This window comes from Aegilops tauschii, chromosome 7, assembly GCF_002575655.3.
Source record: "Aegilops tauschii subsp. strangulata cultivar AL8/78 chromosome 7, Aet v6.0, whole genome shotgun sequence".
Lineage (NCBI taxonomy): Eukaryota > Viridiplantae > Streptophyta > Magnoliopsida > Poales > Poaceae > Aegilops > Aegilops tauschii.
Genome location: NC_053041.3, coordinates 14,865,047 through 14,878,046, shown reverse-complemented (window position 1 = coordinate 14,878,046; position 13,000 = coordinate 14,865,047).

Here is a 13,000-nt window from a genome sequence, read left to right as displayed (position 1 = left end):
TAAGTTGCAGTGCATTTGAGCATAAGAGATGAAGAAATCAAAGTTAAGATGGCATCGTAAACACATATGACTAGGAGGCATAGGGAAGCTATTAAATACATAGTTTGTTTCTTCAACGCCCAGAAAGAGCAGTTATCATGTTGTTGTTCTAGTTGCATCATTCGTTCATATGCAAAATTGAACCAACTGGGCAACATCCTGCGTCCAGAAGAGTGGCAGCAGCCATGTGCATCCAGAGGATGCCATGGACCACCAAGGAAATGACGAGAGGGCGCCTGCCAGGGTGAGACCTACACTCCGATGCGGCACAAGAACCAAAAGGCCCAGTACCAGAGAAAGGCATCAAGTATACACTGAGAAAGGCATCAATTGATTAGGAATTTTCTTCTGGCAGCGACCCTCTCCCCTTGGTGTTTGTCATCCTCACCACAGCTCTATACACTCTTCTGGCTCGTATCCATTATAATAAACTAGCAAACATGCCCGTGCGTTGCAACGGGAGACAAAAAAACAACTATGCTTGGCTATCACACATTGTCATATTCTTCAGCTCTAGCGAACCTTTGTCATGCTTCTCACTGGCTTCTAGTGACAATGGTGGCATGTTAAACCTTGGTCCTGGTTCACAGTTCATCTGAGCTTTCCCTCTACATCTACGACCTCATGAACAATGCCCCCATGTTGTTGAACGATGCGTCACATCTCCTAGTTTGGAAATACATATATATTTGAGAAATTATTGACCAGTCAATACCATGAACCAAATTTAAAATTAAACACCCCACTTGAATGATAGAGCTCCTTTAAAAATTGTCGACCAAATGAAAATTGGAAACCCAATCCAAAACGAACGTACTCAATTGAATGAGAGGCCTTTAACCCCTAGGGAGATTAGTGATAATAATGGATTTTATTTGTAACCAAACAATTTACATAACCTGTGGGCATCAAACTACAAGCACAACTGCATCGAATATAAATTACACAACAGCGATAGGAGAGCGGCAAACACATTAAACCACACCTTGTAAACTTTTCAGAAAAGTCATGTCACATCTTGCCTACACCGAGACTTAACGAATGACTTTTAATTCAAATAAGAGTGTAGTGTTTTAAACAAAGACTATATGAAGGTGCCCTTGAATTTGAAATGAATAATAGAACAATACATGTGCTGAAGTAACAATTATATGGATAAACACATCGTTTTTGAACTAAAAGCTACTGTGGCAATTCATCAAACAACCGACTCTCATGTTTTTGAGAAAATTCAGCCAAACAATGTAATTGACTTGGATGTTTCCTGATGTTTATCTCACCCATTCAATCTATATTTTAATTGGTTATGTAGTTTGCAGAAATTGTTTTTAATGTAACATTATAAGTTATTCTTTTTCATCTTATTTCAAAACTGTGTTGGGGGGAGCTGTTACACCTTTCTCTAGTGCACAAATATCAAACCCGCATATATAAATTTGATAATCCTTATGTGTGCGACTAATTCGCGGTCAGCCTCCCATGTTGTCGTTCCTTTCCTCATCATCCCCACGATCTCTGAATAATTTATCCTCCATCCTACAAACAGTGAAAAAAATACTTTCGATTCTTTTGATGTATTTATCATCTATTGTTATGTATGTATTTTTGTATCTAAAATGGCACTGATGTGTCACATACTCACATGGCATCTAAGTCATGTATATGCACCGTAAGTACATAGTTTTAGTCATGTATATGCACCATATGTACTTAGTTTTTCTTCCTTACATCGTCGGAATCAGCTTTGATGATCACATGCTTGTATCGTACAACTTCTGCTCTTCCCTGTATTGGAATCATACCCACTGTTGTCTTGTCGAAGTATAGAAATGCAGTATAGAGGTGATCTTCCCCATTCCTTTTGTTCACGTGCTCCGTTGTAGTGAGACAGTGACAAACTCGTAGTCAATCAATCCCAGGTACTTCTCATATCGTCCTTACCTAATTCAGACCTAAAACTCTAGGAACAGGTAAAATTAAAAACTGAAAGAAACTTGGTCTGGGATAACAATTTTGTTAGGAAACAATAGCTTCTAGTGTTGCAGTTTATGATTCCAATGCTAGAATGCCAATTGGATGCTGAAAAAAATATGTTCGCTGACCATACTGTAGTTGTTACTTATTCAGAAAAATATTGGAGGCCTTGTTCAGTCGGGTGGCCGTCAAGTCGACTCCTCGCATGTGCCTCCTCGACGCTTCATGAAACATTATCAAAGCTATGGATGGATGAGCGCGCGGCGTTCTTGCACGGACAGAGAGAGATGTGGACAGAGAATTCCATGGATGGAAGTTGGAGCAGATGAGAGCCTGAAGTTCCTGCTAAAAATTGTTAGACACAAATTTTTGGTTTGACCAGAATTACACAAGCACCAAAAGAGAACAACAATATTTTGATCATCTAACATCCTGAAGTGCATAAGGAGGAGGAAACACAGGTTCAGAAAAAAAATTATATCAGTATACACCGTTGCCACAATACAAAGATCCTTGACGGGTGTTTCCTTGTAATTCTTCTTGAGCACTCGTGCATAGTTGGAGGTTGTCTTCTAGGCGGAGAAGGTGCTCTGAAAAAGATCGATGTTCTTTCATTAGTACAAAAGAAAATAGACACTAAAAATTCCCTATGTTGGTGTGCTCTCAAGGCAGAATTGTGAAGGTAGACTCTACAGCAAAGTACCCGAATTGAAGTTGAGTACTGACTTTAGGTCCGGGCGTATGGGGAAAACCAGAATAATAAGACGTATATAAATAGAGAGAGACCTTTCTCCTTAGCTTTGCCTGATTACCTCCGTGGTACATAAATGTACGAGAAAGAAAAAGTCACCTGAAAATTCAGATCACCGTGACCTGTGGGATTCCGCACCATAAAATTGTAATCTCACAGAGACATCACCGAAGCAGGAGCGGCGGAAAAACCCTCGTGCCTCGGCCACCGCACAGCCACCGACGCCGCCACCCGCCGATTCAATCCCAGCAAAATTGAACTCGTATATCCCCTCCAAACTCCAGACGGACACCCCTTCTTGATTCCCAACGGGGCCATATCTGAGCACCCTTCTGCGACCCCGCTAGCCTTCCCTCCGATCTGAGCACAGCACCGGCATGGCGTGGTCCGAGTTGAACAGAGAGAAAGGTTTGTCTCTGGTTTGGTTTGCGTGCTTGGAGGCAGAGTTATCTCCTGTTTTGCGGCTGCCGCTGATAGTTTGTGTGCTTTGGCGTGAGGAGCTGAGACGTAAGAAGAGGTGGAAGAAGGGGGTAAAGTGTGCGACCATGCTTGAGAGGAGGATGATGGTGTCGTCTTCGTCACCGTCAGCCTCGGCAAGGCTCTTCTGTCCTGCGAGATATCATGGCAGCCATGGCGGCCTGCCGTCCTGCTTGCCCTGATTCGACGGGGATGCACGTACCTGTGAGATCGGCCTCGGCTTATGCCTCATCATCCAGACCCAAATTAACGTAACGAAAGCCCAGCCCGATGACCAGACGTATGGAGAACTATGAAAGTTTCCGTCTTTTATTATTAGGTAAAGATTAAGGAAGTTGAGAGGAGCAATAGATCGAGTTGTTAACAAGTGGTAATGACAAACTACTTTCCACGCTGTACTGACGGACTACCACATCAAGCCCAAGTTCACAACATCTTATATAGTATAGGTATTTCACAAAAACAATAAAACTATGGACTCACTTGCAATTTTTTCATCAAACTCAATTTGGAATATCTTAGATATAGTATGTGAACATACTAAACATAATAATGTAGAGTATATACTAACACATGGTAGTATATGAGAAATGGGTGTAACTACACCCGGTAGTAGGATGCATTTTCCCTATATACATACATACATACATACATACATATATCTAGACGTATATTAGTTCTAGATACATTTCTTGTTATCCATTTTGATGACAACTATTTTCGGAAGAAGGGAGTATAATAATTGGAAGCACCATACGAGACACCATGTTAATCCTTGAAAATAAAAAATTTCATCCGTCCAATTAATATATAGTCTATTTGTGACCATCGGATCAGAAAACAGACGTGCTGCCCTTGGTCTCTCCCTTCTACGCTTGAAACAGAAAAAAAATTAAAGGAGACGTCCTTTGTCTCCCCCTTCAACACTTGAAAAGAACAAAAAATTCTGCAGGAGACGTGCTCCCCTTGGTCTCCCTTCTTTGCTTGAAGTTACCCATGCAAAAGTGACACAACCAGGTAAGTATGTTGTGCGTACATGCACCTAGGTATGTGAAGTAGTTTATTTCTGGTCCAAAAATCATCACGCACATCAAGCATGCCTGCGTGTACTGTACAAATCGTGTATATATTTATATCACACATACATATATACTCACGAATATGTATGTGGCATGCACAGTGTGCTCATAAAATATTAAAATACCCAGTATCAGGAAAGTAATTAGAAATCTATATGGCAAATACATGTAATAAAAATCCTAAAATATATTTACAAAATCAATATTGCTAAACTGTGCAAGGGCATACAAGGTATCCTAAAATGCATTTAAAAAAATCAAAAAGTAAGGGCATGTAGATTAAGTTTAATCGCACGACAATGGTGAGAGCTTAATTAAGTAAAAAATATATATTTTGTTAGTAACAAAGAAAAGCATTGTTATTACTTTTCGTAACGAATGAGTTGGGATCAAGGATCAATTCCCAATATATACAATCAAACTTTCAAAATCATATAAGTGGGCATCCAATAATTCATGGGAAATTTCAAAACAGAGAATGGTGAGCTTCTAGAAATTTACAGGCCAGTTAAAAAATATAACAAACTTCCAATGTTAATGTTGAATTTTTAATGTACATGGATGGTGTCTAGAGCGTTGTGGTCCAAGTGAAAAAAGATTTGGCCAAAAAAATAAAAAAAAGGGAATTATTGAAAACACAAAGAAGGCCTTCAAAAGTTAAAGAACAATCTTCAAGAAGTTCAGTGATTTCCTGAACATTTTAAAAATACAGGGATAAACCTGAACTCCTCTGAGGGCATTCTTAGAATGATCGACATAAACTAACTCCTCTGAGAATGGTGGAAGCTCATCTATGTTTTCGAGCAATATTTCAACCATTTGTACGATCTAGATGCAACCAGTAATTGTGCAAGTAGTAATTCGTATAGAGCTATATCAAAAAGTAAAAATGTTGCAAAAAAATTGAAAGTAGATGATATATGTGTAATAAACTTAAATAGAAAACACATTTTGAATGTATTTAGTAATTAAAAAAGTGAGGAGCCGTTAAAAATATATAATAACGTCACCGCTTTGTGCTGGTCATAATAGGAAGTAGAGAAACACAAAATGTTATACACTATGAAAATACTTTTTAGATAAAAGACATACGCTCGACTTTATAAATAAAGCCACCAGGCAGAGTGACACAGCCAACAACCAACCAAACACAGTAGCAGAACAACAGATAGAAAAGGTTCGCATACATGGCAACCCAGCCAGTCATGGCACGCAGGCCAGCCCTAAAAAAATATGATAAATAAGACGCTAGGAGTTAAGACGCCTCTCGATGCCTGCGCGCCAAGGAGGAAGCCGTAGCCCGAATCTTGGACACCATAGCGTCGAAGGCCTCGTGGTCCGCATCCTTAATCAATGATTTACACTGCTGCAGGCAGAGGCGGAGGATGAAAAAAATTTAAGGTGTGGCGAAGTTTTAAACAAAGATTTTGTTTGATGCAAACTAAAAGAGTCAATACACACTAACAATGCATACTACAAACCAATAACTAAATACAATGAAAATGGAGACTTGTTTCAATAGAAAACTAACATAAAACATACCGATAATGAAGTTTTCAATGGCCTCTAGAAAACCCAGGCAATGGCAGTGCTCTACCCTCCGTCTGATAATCTTTCTTAATTTTACCAAGATCAGTACTTCTGAAGATCCCTTGCTCAATGTAACACACCATAAGTCATTAAGCCCTCCAGTGGGCAAGCCCCTTCCCTTTCCTCTCCATCTTCTGCCAATCTGCATGATGACTCTGTTGACGAACACGATGCTGCACTGGCCATGAACGATGCGAAGCTCGCTGCCCGGCTGCCCCTGCGCCATCGCTCGCTGCTGTCGCCCGCTAGCCCCCACCCTCAGCCGCCGCTCGCTGGGCAGTGTGCCCTGCGCGGCAGCGCCCGGCCGCCCGCTTGCTCGACACCCTAGCCTTTGTGGACCATCGCATCGTCTGCCTCCGCCACTGCCTGCAAGAATACAGCAGTTTTAAATAAGCAACCAACAGGATTAGCCAGGAAGATATGTTCGATGGTATATTTGTTTCTAGTAGTCCACAACGACCAACAGATCACTGCAAACCCAACCCAGAAGACCCTTTTAGAAGCCCCAGATAAGCCGCTGACCAACCTCCGCAAGTCCACGAAAGACGAGGGATTCCAATCCACTTGCAGCCAAAAACGAATACAACACCACACAAACTTAGCCAAAGAGCACCGAAAGAAGATATGATCAGTGTTTCCAATGTCCCCACATAGGGCGCATCTGCCCGAGCCTGGGCCGTTCCTTTTCCGAATTTGATCCGCCGCGGGAAGCTTCCCACGAAAAGCTTTCCAATGAAAATACTTTTCTTTCTACAAGATTCAAACAAAACAATACTTATATAAATAACAATATTAAATCGTCAAAAATTACTAGCCCGTGTAGGAGCACAGGTTGATGACTAGTGGCAACATAATCACGTGATGGCAATGGAAGCCCAAGTAGCTGAGATCCTCGAAAGGGTGAGGAACATCGAAAATATTAAGGAGATGCAGCAACAAGGCAGAGATCTACAGGCGCTCGAGGGCTCCTTCGAATCCTGGAAGGTAGCCGTGGAGAAATCCTTTTCCCATTTCCGGACGGCTGCGGGGAGCCTGCAGCGAAAGGTGGAGGGAATTCTCAAGGCGCCCCTACCTGCCGTTTGCTCTCTCCATCCACTGATTCTGATATAGTGATATTGGCCAGATCCACAAGAAGGAAGGTTAGCAAACATTCAGATGTCAACCACCAGGTTGTTAAGAAACCATGAGAATCATCTTACATGGGTGTGGAGCGCATGCTTCCTAGCGACTACTCCCTTAACCGAAGCCAATGGTGAGCATGAATATGGATGGTGGGGCATTAATAGGATCAATGAAGCATGAATAAATTTTTTTAGTGGTCCCCATCAGAATGTAATACCACTCAACCAACATTATTGGTCTTGTTACAAGAGGGGATCAAGCATAGAGGTGAGGTAGCTTAACCAAGACCTGGCAACATCTCTTAGAAAATGACTTTCAATCTTTCCGGGCGAGAAATCAAAGATAATGTTTCGAACTGTGATCCTTGCAATGAGGTGCTTGTTGCAGAGGATGGGAGGATTGCACGAGTCCTATACTTTCCACAAGATGGTAAGCGATATGGGCTAGATGTTGGGATCAGGGTCAAGAAGTGATATAATCTCCCAAAGTTACTCCAGCCACTACTGGAAAAGAGCTTATAGGTGAACTCACATTAGTCGCGGCCGGACTCTAGCGCCTGCCACTGGCAATCTAAAACATTACCTGTGCCACCCGGCACCCGGCACAGCTATTGGCTTTCCAATGGCACGCGCCAGTTTGCGCCTGCCACTGGTAACAGCTGTCCAGATTTGTCGTGGGAGAAATATTACAAGTGACGAACACAAAACTACGACCGCCACTTGTACTTGAGTTCCTCGAAATAGGTCTTTGCCATCAGTCAGACCTTTGCCGTCTGCTAGCGGACGGCATTGAAGGTCTTTGCCGTCAAAGAAGGTCTTTGCCGTCCGCTTCAAAAAAACGGACGACATAGAACGGGCTGACGACAAATTAAGACCCTATTTGCCATCAGCCAATTCTTTGTCGTCCGCTAGCGGACGGCAACGTGTTGGGGAACGTAGCATGCAATTTCAAAAAATTTCCTACGATCACGCAAGATCTATCTAGGTGATGCATAACAACGAGAAGGGGAGAGTGCGTCCACGTACCCTCGTAGACCGAAAGCGGAAGCGTTAGGTTAACGCGGTTGATGTCGAACGTCTTCACGATCCAACCGATCTAGTACCGAACGTACGACACCTCCGAGTTCAGCACACGTTCAGCTCGATGACGTCCCTCGAACTTTTGATCCAGCAGAGGGTCTAGGGAGAGTTTCATCAGCACGACGGCGTGGTGACAGTGATGGTGATGTGATCTGCGCAGGGCTTCGCCTAAGCACTAAGACGCTATGACCAGAGGAGTAAACTGTGAAGGGGGCACCGCACACGGCTAAGAGAATAACTGTTGTGTTTAGGGTGCCCCCTGCCCCCGTATATAAAGGAGGGGAGGAGGAGGCCGGCCACCAAGGGGGCACGCCATGGGGGGAGTCCTACTAGGACTCCACTCCTAGTAGGATTCGCCACCCGTCCCCCCCCCCCCAACACACTTTTCCCTTCTTCGGAGGGGGAAATAGAGAAGGGAGAGGGAAGAGGAGAAGGAAAGGGGGGCGCGCCCCCTCCCCTAGTCCAATTCGGACTCCCTATGGGAGGGGGGCATGGCCACCCCTTGTGGGCTGCCTCCCCTCTCCTCTAAGGCCCATGTTGGCCCATTAATTCCTCCGGGGGTTCCGGTAACGCCTCGGTACTCCGAAAACTGCCCGAACCATTCTGAAACCATTCGAGTGTCCGAATACCACCTTCCAATATATCAATCTTTACCTCTCGACCATTTTGAGACTCCTCGTCATGTCCGTGATCTCATCCGGGACTCCGAACAATCTTCGATCACCAGAACACATAACTCATAATACAAATCGTCAACGAACGTTGAGCGTGCGGACCCTACGGGTTCGAGAACTATGTAGACATTACCGAGACACATCTCCGGTCAATAGCCAATAGCAGAACCTGGATGCTCATATTGGTCCTTACGTATTCTACGGAGATCTTTTACCGGTCAAACCGCATAACAACATACGTCATTCCCTTTGTCATCAGTATGTTACTTGCCTGAGATTCGATCGTCAGTATCTTCATACCTATTTCAATCTCGTTACCGGCAATTCTCTTTTCTCGTTCCGTAATGCATCATCCCACAACTAACTCATTAGTCACATTGCTTGCAAGGCTTATCATGATGTGCATTACCGAGAGGGCCCAGAGATACCTCTCCGATACTCGGAGTGACAAATCCTAATCTCGATCTATGCCAACCCAACAAACACCTTCGGAAACACCTGTAGAGCATCTTTATAATCACCCAGTTACGTTGTGATGTTTGATAGCACACAAGTTGTTCTTCTGGTATTCGGGAGTTGCATAATCTCATAGTCAAAGGAATATGTATAAGTCATGAAGAAAGCAATAGCAATAAAACTAAACAATCATTATGGTAAGCTAACGGATGGGTCTTGTCCATCACATCATTCTCCCAATGACCCCGTTCACCAAATGACAACGCATGTCTATTGTCAGGAAACTTAACCATCTTTGATTAACGAGCTAGTCAAGTAGAGGCATACTAGGGACACTCTGTTTTGTCTATGTATTCACACATGTATCAAGTTTCCGGTTAATACAATTCTAGCATGAATAATAAAGATTTATCATGATATAAGGAAATTTAAATAACAACTTTATTATTGCCTCTAGGGCATATTTTCTTCAGTCCGCTAGCATACGGCAAAGAGGTGGGTAGGGGCCAGTGGAGGTCCAAAGCCTGACGGCTCACCAACCCCACCTCTTTGCCGTCTGCTAGCGGACGGCAAAAAATCTTTGCCGTCTGCCAGCGGACAACAAAGATTACCTATGTAACAGTCGTTCCCCCGCCTCCTCTCTCTCTCTGTCTTCTCTCTCCCTAACCCCCACAGCTCCGCCAGTCAGATCACCCCCGACCACCACCGCGCCCCCAACCGCACACCGCCGCCCAACACCCCGCCGCCGCCCCCAACCGCCCCCCGTTCCCGACCACACGCCGCCCTGGCCCGCTGCCACCGCCACTCCAACCCCCCCCCCCCCCCCCGCTCCTGCACGCCGCCCTGGCCCGCTGCTCCGACCACCCCCCTCGGATGCCCCGCCGCGCCGGAACACTGCTCCGGCCCGCCGCCCGGCCGCCCCGACGTCCCGCCGCTCTGGGCCGCCCGACGCCCCCCCATGCCCCCCCGCCGCCGCCCCGGCCCCCCGATGCCCCACCACCCCGGCCTTCCCGACGCCCTGGCGTCGGCCTCCTCCACCTCTCCCACTCTGGTGAGCCCCCTCCCCCTCTTTCTTCAGTTTAGTTTATAGTTTAGATTTAGTTTAGTTTAGGTTTACTTTAGTTTTAGTTTAGTTTAGTTTAGTTTAGTTTAGATTTAGTTTGGTTTAGGTTTAGTTTTCTGGTTTTTAGGTTTAGGTTTAAATTTAGTTTAGTTTAGGTTTAGTTAAGAAGAAAGAAGAAAGATGAAAAAAGAAAAGAAAATAAGAAGTAGAACAAGCAGAAGAAGAAGAAGAAGAAGAAGAAGAAAAGAAGACGAGGAGGAAGAAGAAGAAGAAGAAAAGAAGAGGAGGAGGAGGAAGAAGAAGAAGAAGAAGAAGAGGTTGGGGGTGCGTCCGCACCGACGGAACCGGGTCGAGGTTAGGGGTGCGTCGGCGCCGACGGAACCGGGTCGAGGATAGGGTTCGATGGTCGAGGATCTTCCGGTCCGAGTGCTGACCGATTGGTCTCGTAGCTTAAGACAAGGACGTCCCCTAGCTGAAGGTCATGAGACTGGGTGAACTACTTCCATCCGTGCAGGAATAATGGATGGAAGCAGTTCGCCCGCGCTGATGACCATCATCTCAGGCATGTCTACATCTTAAGCTACGACAACGGCCGCACCATGCTCACAGTGAAGGTGTTCGACATGACCACTGAGGGGGCTAGGGGTCGAGGGTCTCGGGGTCGATGGTCGAGGATCTTTCGGTCCAAGTGCTGACCGACCGGTGTCGTAGCTTAAGATGAGGACTTCCCCGAGCTGAAGGTCATCAGCGTGGGTGAACTGCTTCCATCCGTGAACGAGTAACAAATGGAAGGAGTTCTCCAGCGCTGATGACCTTCAGCTCGGGCACGCCCGCATCTTAAGACATGACAACAGCCGCACCATGCTCACAGTGAAGGTGTTCGACAAGACCACCGAGGGGGCGAGGGTTCGAGGGTCTAGGGGTCGATGGTTGAGGATCTTATGGTCCGAGTGTTGTCCGACTAGTGTCGTAGCTTAAGATGAGGACGTCCCCGAGCTGAAGGTCATGACCGTGGGTGAACTGCTTCCATCCGTGCACGAATAACGGATGGAAGTAGTTCGCTCGCGCTGATGACCTTCAGCTCGGGCACTTCTGCATCTTAAGATATGACAACAGACGCACCATGCTCACAGTGAAGGTGTTCGACAGGACCACCAAGGGGGCGAGGGGTCGAGGGTCTAGGGGTCGATGGTTGAGGATCGTCCGGTCTTAGAGCTGACCGACTGGTGTTGTAGCTTAAGACGAGGACGTCCTCAAGCTGAAGGTCATGAGACTGGGTGAACTGCTTCCATCCGTGCACGAATAATGGATGGAAGCAGTTCGCCCGCACTGATGACCTTCAGTTCGGCCATGTCTGCATCTTAAGATACGACAACAGCCACACCATGCTCATAGTTAAGGTGTTTGACAGGACCACCGAGGGGGCGAGGGGTCGATGCTCGAGGATTTTACTGTCCAAGTGATGACCGACTGGTGTCGTAGCTTAAGATGAGGACGTCCCCGAGCTGAAGGTCATGAGCGTGGGTGAACTGCTTCCAGCCGTGCACGAATAACGGATGGAAGCAGTTCGCCAGCGTAGATTACATCCAGCTCGGGCACGTCTGCATCTTAAGATACAACAACAGCGGCACCATGCTCACTATGAAGGTGTTCGACAGGACCACCGAGGTGGCGAGGGGTCGAGGGTCTAGGGGCCGATGGTCGAGGATCTTCCGGTCCGAGTGCTGACCAATGCTACCTCTTGAGCACTGCGTTGGTTTTCCCTTGAAGAGGAAAGGGTGATGCAGCAGAGTAGCGTAAGTATTTCCCTCGGTTTTTAAGAACCAAGGTATCAATCCAGTAGGAGGCTACGCGCGAGTCCCATGCACCTACACAAACAAATAAATCCTCACAACCAACGCGATAAGGGGTTCTCAATCCCTACACGGTCACTTACGAGAGTGAGATCTGATAGATATGATAGGATAATATTGTTGGTATTTTTATGATAAAGATGCAAAGTAAAATAAATGCAAAGTAAAAAGTAACGGAAATAACTAAGTGTTGGAAGATTAATATGATGAAGATAGACCCGGGGGCCATAGGTTTCACTAGTGGCTTCTCTCAAGAGCATAAGTATTTACGGTGGGTGAACAAATTTCTGTTGAGCAATTGACAGAATTGAGCATATAGTTATGAGAATATCTAGGTATGATCATGTATATAGGCATCACGTCCGAGACAAGTAGACCGAGTCCTACCTGCATCTACTACTATTACTCCACACATCGACCGCTATCCAGCATGCATCTAGAGTATTAAGTTCATAAGAACAGAGTAACGCCTTAAGCAAGATGACATGATGAAGAGGGATAAATTCATGCAATATGATAAAAACCCCATCTTGTTATCCTCGATGGCAACAATACAATACGCGCCTTGCTGCCCCTACTGTCACTGGGAAAGGACACCGCAAGATTGAACCCAAAGCTAAGTACTTCTCCCATTGCAAGAAAGATCAATCTAGTAGGCCAAACCAAACAGATAATTCGAAGAGACTTGCAAAGATAACCAATCATACATAAAAGAATTCAGAAGATTCAAATATTGTTCATAGATAAACTTGATCATAAACCCACAATTCGTCGGTCTCAACAAACACACAGCAAAAGAAGATTACATTGAATAGATCTCCACGAGAGAGGGGGAGAACATTG